Source organism: Carlito syrichta, unplaced genomic scaffold, assembly GCF_000164805.1.
Source record: "Carlito syrichta isolate Samal-C Ts95f unplaced genomic scaffold, Tarsius_syrichta-2.0.1 Scaffold301535, whole genome shotgun sequence".
NCBI lineage: Eukaryota > Metazoa > Chordata > Mammalia > Primates > Tarsiidae > Carlito > Carlito syrichta.
Genome location: NW_007245631.1, coordinates 23577 through 34215, shown reverse-complemented (window position 1 = coordinate 34215; position 10639 = coordinate 23577). Strand labels below are relative to the sequence as shown.

The following is a 10639-nucleotide window of genomic DNA, read 5'->3' as shown; positions in this document are numbered from 1 at the left end:
ATGTTCATCAAAGATATTGGCCTATAGTTCTCTTTCTTTGTTGGGTATTTACCTGACTTGGGTATCAATGTGATGATAGCTTCATAAAATGATTTGGAGAGGGTTCCATCTTTCTCAATCGCCTGGAATACATTCAGTAATATTGGTATCAGCTCCTCCTTAAATTTCTTATAGAATTCTGCTGGAAAGCCATCTGGTCCAGGACTTTTTTTTTAGGTGGTTTTCTTATTACATAGTGAATTTTCTTGATTGTTATTGGTCTATTTAGGATCTTGATTTCTTCTTATTTCAACCTAGGCAGGTTGTGTGATATCAGAAAGTCCTCCATTTCCTTAAGGTTTTCAAGTTTGTTTCCACACAAATGTACATAGTAGTCTCTAATGATCTTTTGTATTTCTTCAGGGTCAGATGTGACTTCATCTTTTGTGTTTCTGATTGTGTTTATTTGAACTTTTTCTCTCTTTTTCTTGGTCAGTCTAGCTAGGAGACCATTGATCCTCTTTATCCTTTCAAAGATCCAGCTTTTTGTTTTATTGATTTTTTTATATTATCTTTTTGTCTTCTATGTCCTGGATTTGGGCTTTTATTTTGGTGATCTGGATTCTTCTGCTGAAGTTAGGGTTTTGGTGGTCTTGCTTTTCCAACTTCCTTAGGTGACTTCTTAGGCTGTCAATTTGTGATCCTTCCATTTTCTTCATATGCGTTTGTAGATATATGAATTCCCATCTTACTACAGCTTCATGGCGTCCCAGAGATTTTGGTTCGATGTTTCTTCATTTTCATTTGTTTCCAGATATCTTTTAATCTCTGTTTTGATTTCATCATTGACCCAAAAGTTGTTTAGCATCATGCTGTTTAGTGTCCATGTCTTTCTGGGTTTTGGGGGAACCTTGTTGGTGTTGATGTTTATTTTTATTCCACTGTAGTACCTGATGGTGCTTGACAAAATTTCGATCTTTTGAAATTTGTTTATGCTTGATTTATGGCCAAGTATGTGGTCAATCTTAGAGTACGTTCTATGTGGTGATGAGTAGTATATTCTGTGGTCGTTGGTTGGAGTATTCTGTAAGTATTTGGTCAAGAGTCACATTGAGATTCCAAATCTCATTACTGATTTTTGTCCTGATGATCTGTCTAGGGTTGTGAGTGGGGTATTAAAGTCCCCAGCTATAATAGTGTTTGAGTCAATATCTTTTTTGAATTTACCTAGAAGTTTTTTTTATGAAAGTTGGCACTCCTATGTTGGGTGCATATATGTTTAGGATAGATATTTCTTGCTGATGGATTGAACTTTTTACCATTATGTAGTGGCCTTCTGTATCATTTTAAATTTTTGATCGCTTAAAGGGTATTTTGTCTGAGATTAAGATTGCGACTCCTCCATTCTTTTGTGTTCCGTTTGCCTGAAATTTTGTTTCCCATCCTCTTACTTTGAGTCTGTGAGTGTCCTTTTTAGTGAGATGAGTTTCTTGAAGGCAATATATTTTTACCTGATGATATTTTATCCATGTTGCCATTCTAGGTCTTCAGTGACACATTTAGTCCATTCACATTCTGGCTAATTATTGAAATGTGAGAGTTGATCCTTATTATAAGGGTCTTATAGAGTTGTTGTTTTCGTTCCTGGTTTTTGTTTTCTTTCTTTTGGTTTTTGGGTTGGTTCATGTGTGTTTTTAATCTTTTTCCTGTAGTCTTGTGAATAATGTTGTTCTTTTTTTCCTTTTCTTCTGTGTTTAGTACTTTCTTAATTGTTTCATGTAGAGGTGGTCTGGTGGCAGCATAAGTTCTTAGGGATTGGATATCTGGGAAAGATTTTAAATCCCCCTCATTGATGAAGCTTAGCTTGACTGGGTAGGTTATTCTTGGTTGAAATTGTTGATGTTTTAGAACTTTGAATATAGGGCTCCAAGCTCTCCTAGCCTGTAGGGTTTCTGTAGATAAGTCTGCTGCTATTGTAATTGGTCTTCCATGGTAGGTAATCTATCCTTTTTCTATTGCTGCCTTTAGGATTTTTACATTTATACCTATTTTGTTTAGGCAAATTATTATGTGTCTGGGAGTTGGTCTTCTCATTTGTTGTCTTGCAAGGGTTTGCTAAATCTCTTGTGTTTGAATTTTCGTATCACTAATGAGATGAGGTAAGTTTTCTTGAATAATTTCATGGAATGTTTTTTCCAGGGTGGTCTGTCTTTCTGTCTCAGGAAATCCAATACTCTTAGGTCCGTGCTCTTGAAGTAATCGCTCATCTCTTGAAGGTATTGTTTTGTCTTTTTGAGCTTCTTTTCTGTGTTTGGGTTAGTTCTATATTTTGGTTCTGAAGTTCTGAGATTCTTTCTTCTGCTTGGCTAATTCTGCTTTCCATGGTTATCAGTTTGTTATTTATTTCATTCACAGTATTATTTACTACTATTATGTCAGTTATCAATTCCTTCCTAGTTTCCTCTGGTCTCTCCTCAATTCTTTCTAATCTCTCCATTAATGTATTGATGTCTAGGTTTGTAGTTTGAGACTGGTCATTCTGGGGACTCTTAATTGTTTGCATTCTGAAGTCAATTTTCTCAATGTCTGTTAGAGACCTATATTATTCTTTTGGTTTTTCTTCATTTGTGTACATTTTTCTCTCCCTCTTCTTTAATTATGTTTTTCAGGGAATGTGGGGTTGCTTTTATCTATTTTTGTTCAATCTCCTGTTCCTCCTTATGAGGATCCTCTGGCTTTGTTCACTTTTGAGGCTGGACTGTGAGTTGGGGCTGTACTTTTTGCAGTTTTGAGATTTAATTGATGGGGAAGCTGTGATTCTGAATCTATCTTCAGATCCCAGTATCCACCAAAAGGTGTATGGGCACACTGGAATCCACTTCCGACTGCCTTACAATCTGTCCATGCTGTGGGATTTAGGTTTGCTCCCTGGAACAAAAGGAGGTAAGGAAAAGAAAAATAATGGAAGATGGGGGTATCAAGAGGAATTTGGAGAGAGAGAAGTGTAAGAGGGAAAACAGACATATATGCCAACTAATGAATGAAAAGAGACACAAGGCCAGAAAAATAAGAAACCAGACTAGCTCTGGAGTCTTTCCTGAGTGTCTAAAGTCTCTTCAGCTCTGATATCTAGTCTCTCCCCTTTGCTCTCCTTGCAGCCAGATAGATTAATCATAGCTTGGGTTGGTTCCCTTGGCTTACTGCCTAAGAGGTCTGCCACAGGACTGAGTTGTCTGTCTGATTCAGCATAGGGGAGAGCCTTCTGTCTTCTGTTTGGCAAGGTTACCTAGAAACCAAGGTGGAGACTGCTTGTAGATGGGCAGGGCATGCGAATCTCTGCCTGGAAAATGACTGTGGTCGGTGGCTCCTTTTGGCCAATCCTTTCTCTCCACTCATTCTTTCTCTCCTCTCGTCTGGTCCGTGGATGATCCACTGTGGTGGGCTATGGTGGTATGTGTCTGTTGTCAGGCACTGGGAATTAGCAATATAGCTGTGTGCTATAGGGGTGGAGGAGGGAGCTGGGAATTCCCCCGGGGCCGGAGTCAAGAGCCGAGAGAAGCTGTTCAGCACCTGGTAGCAAACAGCAGTAATCCCTTAAGGAGGCCGTAGTGCAACAGAGGCTGTTTGCTGTGTGGAACAGGCTACAGCAGCCACCCCTCATGTTGGTAGTGGCTGCAGGGGCACGTGGAACTGCCTTCAGGAGCCACCTTTTGTGGAGATCGTCACAGTTCAGCTTGTCCCGTCGCCATCTTGCCTCAGCCCCCTGTTTTGATCTTAAAAACCTTTTATGATAAAGCGTGACTGTTCACAAAATATAGTTCAGTTGCTTGCAAGACAATGAATAACTTTTTATCTATTCTAACATAATAGACATGCACTTTTACAACTTGCCTCAGCATACATGCCTATCTGGCTTTCCCATTATAGGCATTCATGGCTGGTTGTAACTTTGCACATACACCAAGTATGTTTTCAGCAAAGTTCAAGTAGAGCAGTGGTCTCCAACATCTTTCTGGAAATTGATCTACTTGAGAAATTGCAACAGATAAGACCACGAGTAATTTTTACTTGTTATCTCCTCTTTCACATGCCCTCTATTCCAACTTCACCAAAAATAAAAATAAAAACCCTCTCTCTGTTCTATTTATGTCCTACTATGTAGCACAACCTCATGATTAAAAGCTTCTAGGATGTTAAGGAAGCAGATGAAATACTGGGACCTTTATGTTAATGTGAGTCCAAATGACAATTAGAGAGTTTTGGTCTCAGTTACATGTCCTCTTATATTTGAATTTGGTCTTCAATCCACAGGTTCTAATCTACAGGAACAAGACATTTTAGGTAATAGAAGAAGGAAATCCCATGCTCAGGAGATCACTGTTTCTGGTAGTAGCCTGACATGAGATACCTGATCACAGCTTCTGAGCAGGTTTAAGATAGACAGAAGACAGAGCATACCCCAGAGTTGCTAGCCCTTTCTAAAGAACAGAAGAAAATGGCCAAAGTCCAGGTGAGTTTTGTTGTACCTACTTTATCCTATGTTTCTCAGTGGATATGTTGAAACAGACCATCTGGTTAAATGAGACAATATATATTGATAGAAGACAAGTATCTGTTGAAAAATAAGTTTCAATTATAAGCATACCATCTGGTCAAATTAAGAAGTGAGGTAGGTAGGTCATGGAATTTGTGCAGCGTTCTTAATGTTGAAACAGCTTATTTACTGTGTGCAAGACCCTACGTGTTGCCTTTGCTTTGAACTGTATCTTATCTTGGCAGCTATAAAAACAAGAACAACATGAAACATGCCTTGATAGCAATGAGAAGAAGGCAAGGAAGTTTTTCAGGGGAAGTAAATATGTCATTGTTCTTAGATCTTAAGAAATGTATTTTCTTTAGGAAGGTTTTGTGGTAGTATCCTCTGAATCACCCTTGTAATAAAGGTAAAGGATGTTTTACTTTGCTTTTTCTTTTTGTTCCTTGGGGTCAACTAAGAAGATAATGCCAAAGGAAACTTGGATTGGACAAAATTCTTCAAATACAGTATGCCTTGAAAATAGAGCCTTGTGGTAGTCTTACTTTACCTAGAAATAAAGTCTGTATTATTCAATAGAAAAAATGAACTGCTTGGACCCCCATTAAGAAGCATTCTGTCAACCAGATTTTTGTTACTGATTTGGGAGGAACTGGCTGAGAGTTCCATTTTTTGAAAATAGCTTTGAATATAGATACTGACAGTGCTTCATTCTTAGCTTTTTACCTCAGGTTCAAAAAATGAAGTCAGTGCCAATGATTCTTATCTTCATACTTTTTAAAATTAATTTTACTTATTTTATTTTTTTGAGTCAGAGTCTCACTCTGTCACCCAGGTTGATGTGCAGTGGCATGCTTATTGCCACTGCAGCATCAACCTGCTGTGCTCAGACGATTCTTCTGCCTCAGCCTTCCAAGTAGCTGGAACTGTAGGCATGCATCACCACACCTGGGTCATTTTTTGATTTATTCTAGATATGATGTCTCGCCTAGTTGCTTAGGCTGTTCTTGAAGCCATTGGCTCAGACAATTTTCTTCCACCCACCTCCTAAGTGCTGGGATTACAGATGTGAGCCACCTCACCCTGCCATATATTTTTTTTTTTTTTGAGTTGGAGTCTCACTCTGTCACCCAGACTGGAGTGCAGTGGCCACTCCCGGCCACCACAGCCTCGACCTGCTGGGCTCTGGCGATCCTTCCGCCTCAGCCTTCCAAGTAGCTGGAACTACAGGCGTGCGTTACCACGCCCAGCTAATTTTTGATTTATTGTGGAGATGAGGTCTCGCCAGGTTGCCCAGGTGGGTCTTGAACCTGCGGGCTCAGGCAATTCACTCACCTCAGCCTTCCAAAGCACGTGATTACATGCTGAACCACTGAGCCCGGCTTCATAATTTTTTAAGTAGAGAATGAAGTCTTATTGTATTGTCCAGTCTGATCTTGCACTCCTGGCCTCAAGCAATCCTCCCACTTGTCCTCCCAAATTGCTGGGATTACTTGTGTAAAGCATTGCACCTGGCCTGGTCTTCATATTTTAATTACTCAAATAACATGTGGCTATATTTACATACAAGAGATTCAAGCAAACAGAAGTATTTGTATCAAAAAACTATATCCCCTTTCATGCTTTTTCTGTCCAAGCCGTAACCCAAATGGTAACAAATGTTAATAGTTTGGGTTTTCATCTAGTCTCTTTTTATGACATGTGTTAGAATAAATCTACATTTATATACAGTTCTAATATACCTACTAATATGTACTTAGACATATACAATTGCATATGTTATTACAAGTTTTTTTGTGTCTTGATTCACATTATATAACTTGGGAGTTTGATTTTTTTCAATTTAAGAGGATGCCTTGAGGATCATTGATATCCATATTTATACATTTTGGGAGCTTGCTTTTTTTCCATTTAAGAGGATGTGTTGAGGATCATTGATATCCATATTTATACATCTACCTCATTGATTTTAACATTCGTATAGTATATTATAGCATGGAAATGTAATTTAATTCTGTCTTCTTTTGATGGATATTAAGAATGTTAATAGATTTTCACTATTATAAACAAAGGAATAATGCACATTTTTATTGTTCATTTTTTTGTAGCTATGCAGATATTGCTTTAAAGGATTTTTATAGTAGAAGGATTAGCAGATCCTATGTATATGAAATAGTCACAGTGTGCATAATTGATCTTGGAGAAAAGCATCAGAACATATTCCTGTCCCTCTTTTCCATGTTATCTGTTGATACCCACCTCACATTGCATTGGATGTGCTGTTATAGGGATCATTATCCTTCAAAGATGTGGCTGTATACTTCACCAGGATGGAATGGCAGTTGTTGGACCTGACTCAAAAGGACCTTTACAAGGAGGTAATGTTGGAGAACTACAGGAACCTTGTATCAGTAGGTAAGGACAGTATCCCAGTCAGTTACCTTTTCTTTTTCATTTGGTGAACTCTATATGGTACTTTAATATTCAAAGATTTGGACCTAAGGCATTGCATGTTATAGACTTTTTAATTTTTTTTGTGGTAAAACATGCATAATATAAAATTTGCCATCTTAACCATTTTTAAGTGTGCAGTTCAGTGGGAGTAAATGCAACTTAAATGCATTCAATGTTGTGTAACCACCATCTCCATTTTTCTTTATGACTTTTTTCATCTTATAAAACTGAAACTCTGTTCCCATGAAACAGTAACAACCCATTCTTCCCCCACCATGCCCCTTTTCCTGGTGCCCATTGTTGTAATTTCTGTCTTTATGATTTTGACTACTCTAAGTATAGTATTATAGGCTTAAACCACCATGCCTAGCCTCATTTGTCTGTTAATGGACAATTGAGTTGTAGCTCTTGTGAATAATGCTGTATGAACATGGTTGTGCACATATCTGTTTGAGTCCCTGCTTTCTCTTCTTTTGGGTATATTGCTTACAGGGTATCAAGGTACCAAACCAGATTCAATCTTCCATTTGGAGCAAGGAGAAGCCCCATGGATAGTAAAAGGAGTAGACCATAGTCAAATGTGTCCAGGTAAGTGATTGAAAAACTAAGAAAAGGGTGAGGAATTGAAGGGTTGACCCTTGTAGAATCTTGTGTAGAGATCATTTTTATAATAGTTGATGACCCGCAAACTGAACCAACACCTTTGCAAGTCTTTCATCATTCCTAATTGGGCTTTTCTTTGCCTGCTATCAAACATGATGTCTTCCTTTTTTCGATTTTCTGGATCTGATTGCATACAGTCCATCTCATCTGGGACTCAGTTCTTACCAGGGTCTGTTCTTCCCAGCCTGCTCTGGTTTGTCTCTCCTCCTGTTTTTTACCTTACTTGCCATAAAATTCCCTTTACTACCCACCTAAATCATTTTTCTGTAAGCACTGATCCCTTAGACATAGCCTTGTCCCTTTTTTTTTTTTGAGTTGGAGTCTCACTCTGTCACCCAGACTGGAGTGCAGTGGCCGCTCTCGGCTACCGCAACCTCGACTTGCTGGGCTCCGGCAATCCTTCCACCTCAGCCTTCCAAGTAGCTGGAACTACTGGCGTGCGCTACCACACCCGGCTAATTTTTGAGTTATTGTGGAGATGAGGTCTCACCAAGTTGCCCAGGTGGGTCTCGAACCCACGGGCTCAGGCAATTCACTCACCTCAGCCTCCCAAAGTGCTGGGATTACAGTCTGAGCCACCAAGCTCGGCCAGCCTTTTCCCTTTGAAAGGGCTGATTTTCTTCCCTGATAATCACCTCGCTTTAGTTTATGTAAAAGCCTCTCATACCTCATCTCTTAAAGCATCTCTATCTATTTATTCTCACACTGTTTCCCTGTCTTCCTAGCTTCTGATTTTTTATCTCCTGCTAATTGTTCTATTAAAAGTTTTATTCACTCTCAAGACCTGAGGTCTCTGTCCTTTGGTTGAGTCTCCCAGATTGACATTCCTAGTACTACTAGTGTCTAATCTATACCCTTATCCCCTGTATGTTGCCAGCCACTAGGACAGAAGTTCTCCATCCTCTATGTGAAAGTAGAATGCTTTCTCTCAGATATTTCTACTGTCATAGAGTATGTTTATATATACTAAAATTTTAAGCTCTTCTTCAGACATCTCCCTTTCTGTAGTCTCACCTGCCCTCCAGTTCTATATTTTGCCTGCATCCAGGACAATTATCCTGTGATCCTTCTTTCTTCAGCTTTGGTGTTAGAAACTTGGTCGGCAAACATGGGAGGCCGAGGCAAGAGGATTGCCTGAGCCCAGGGATTTGAGAACAGTCAGGGCAACTTGATGTGACCTTGTCTCTAAAATAAATAAATTTTAAAAAATTAGCTGGGCACGGTATCATGCGCCTTTAGTTCTGACTACTTGGAAGCCTGAGGCAGAAGGATCATTTGAGCCCAGCATGTTGACATTGCTTTCCAGCTTGGGTGACAGAGTGAGACTCCAACTCACAAAAAAAGGATGAAATTGGGGTTATCTTTCCTCCTGTCAAATTCTTTCACTCCTTGTGGATTGTATTTAGGTTCTGTTATGTTGCTCTGCATTCTGGTGGCCAGTCACTTTTAAGTCGCCTTGAGTCTTCCCTGTTGACTCTATTTCTGAATGTCTCTCCTACTCCTGTTAATTTTTATTATTTTGAAATGCTGTTTGAAAATTTCACCTATTTTTGAAAGTGGCTTTCAGCAGTGTCCCCATTGCTACATACACTGACTAGTTTCTGTTTTTCTGTTAATTCCTTTTGATTTTAAAGCTATATTCTTCAGTGAGTAGGGAGCATTAAAGTCATGGAACTAGAGGAAAAGACTTGAGGAGTGAGTATTGGCTGAAAAAGCAAGAGGTCCACATATATTTAGAGAGTGAGAAGAACCAAGTTAAGTAGAATAAGTGTCAGGATCCTGGCTGGAGAGTTGGGATATGTCCCAGAAATAAGTGGCAAATTTATTCCAAGAAGGAGAAAGTGATATATTTTGGTGAATGCTATAAACAATGCCAAATAACATGTGGGCTGACATCAGTGCCTTTGATCACGCTGCATTTTTACATTGAGATACTTTCTTTTTCCACAGTGATCTCTCATTTGTACCTCCATGAAGTAGTTTTTGTCTACTCCAGGGCACTCTGGGAACTCCCACCTTCCTGACTTCTCTCTGCTTTGTGTCTATGTTGCACTGACGTGTAATGGTCATGTATTATATGTGTATTACTTTACTGTTTGGTGGGAGGCTACTCTTTTCATATAAAAAAGTGTCTATGTCTTATCCTTCTTTATTTAGTGTGGTCTACCCAGTATTTCACTGACAACAGCTTTAAACGCATCTTTCTTGAATGCAGTCATTCATTTGTTTCATTTCTGTTTTACAATTTTATTTTTGTATCATGAATGTGTGTAGACTAGTGGAAGCATTTCCATACTGCAGGTTGTCTGTCTTGATATGTTACTACTGATTTGCTAGATGAGGGGAGGGACCTGACCTATGAAGTTAAAAATGATTTCTGGGTGGTTCAGCTTTGACCTCTATAGTTGAAAAACCGACATTCTAATAGGCCCCAGGAGATTTTAATGTAATGAAGGACATAGGTGCATAAGATTTAAACTTTTTGAAAATTTGATCATGCTCATTTTTGTATAATAAAAGTCTGTGCAAAGTGAAGTGTCAATAGACAGGCTATTCTCAGAGAGAAAAAGAACTGTTTTTGTAAGCATGATCAGATAATTTCTGCAAGAAGAATACCTCAGTTTTGAATTAAAATGATGGTGGAATGCCTTGTGGGTCAGTAGTAATATCAATAGACTTTGGCGGAAGAAATAGGGAAAGTGATGTTGGAGATAGCTAATAGATTGGGTTTAGGATGCTATGAGCAAGGAAACAGCTGTTTACTCTGAATTTATGTTAATAATTGACTTAGAAAGTATGATTTGGTTTGGTTTTGTCTTTTGCTAGTTCTAAAGGATGTTGCTTGATAGCTGGGTAGTAGCATTGTAAAAATAGGAAGGTATACCTTGGGGTTCTAGGATAAATGGAAAAGAAGGCAGGTGAATGTCTTCTTCCTGCATGGGGAGTGAGTCCCTAAAACCTTTTTTTTTTTTTTTTTGAGTTGGAGTCTCACTCTGTTGCCCAGACTGG

General features: G+C 38.9%; 1 pseudogene; it reads left to right on the top strand.

Moving 5' to 3' along the window:
- Nucleotides 1-4777: 4777 nt before the first annotated feature.
- LOC110595376 overlaps nucleotides 4778-10639 on the top strand; it is a 7793-nt pseudogene continuing 1931 nt past the window's right edge.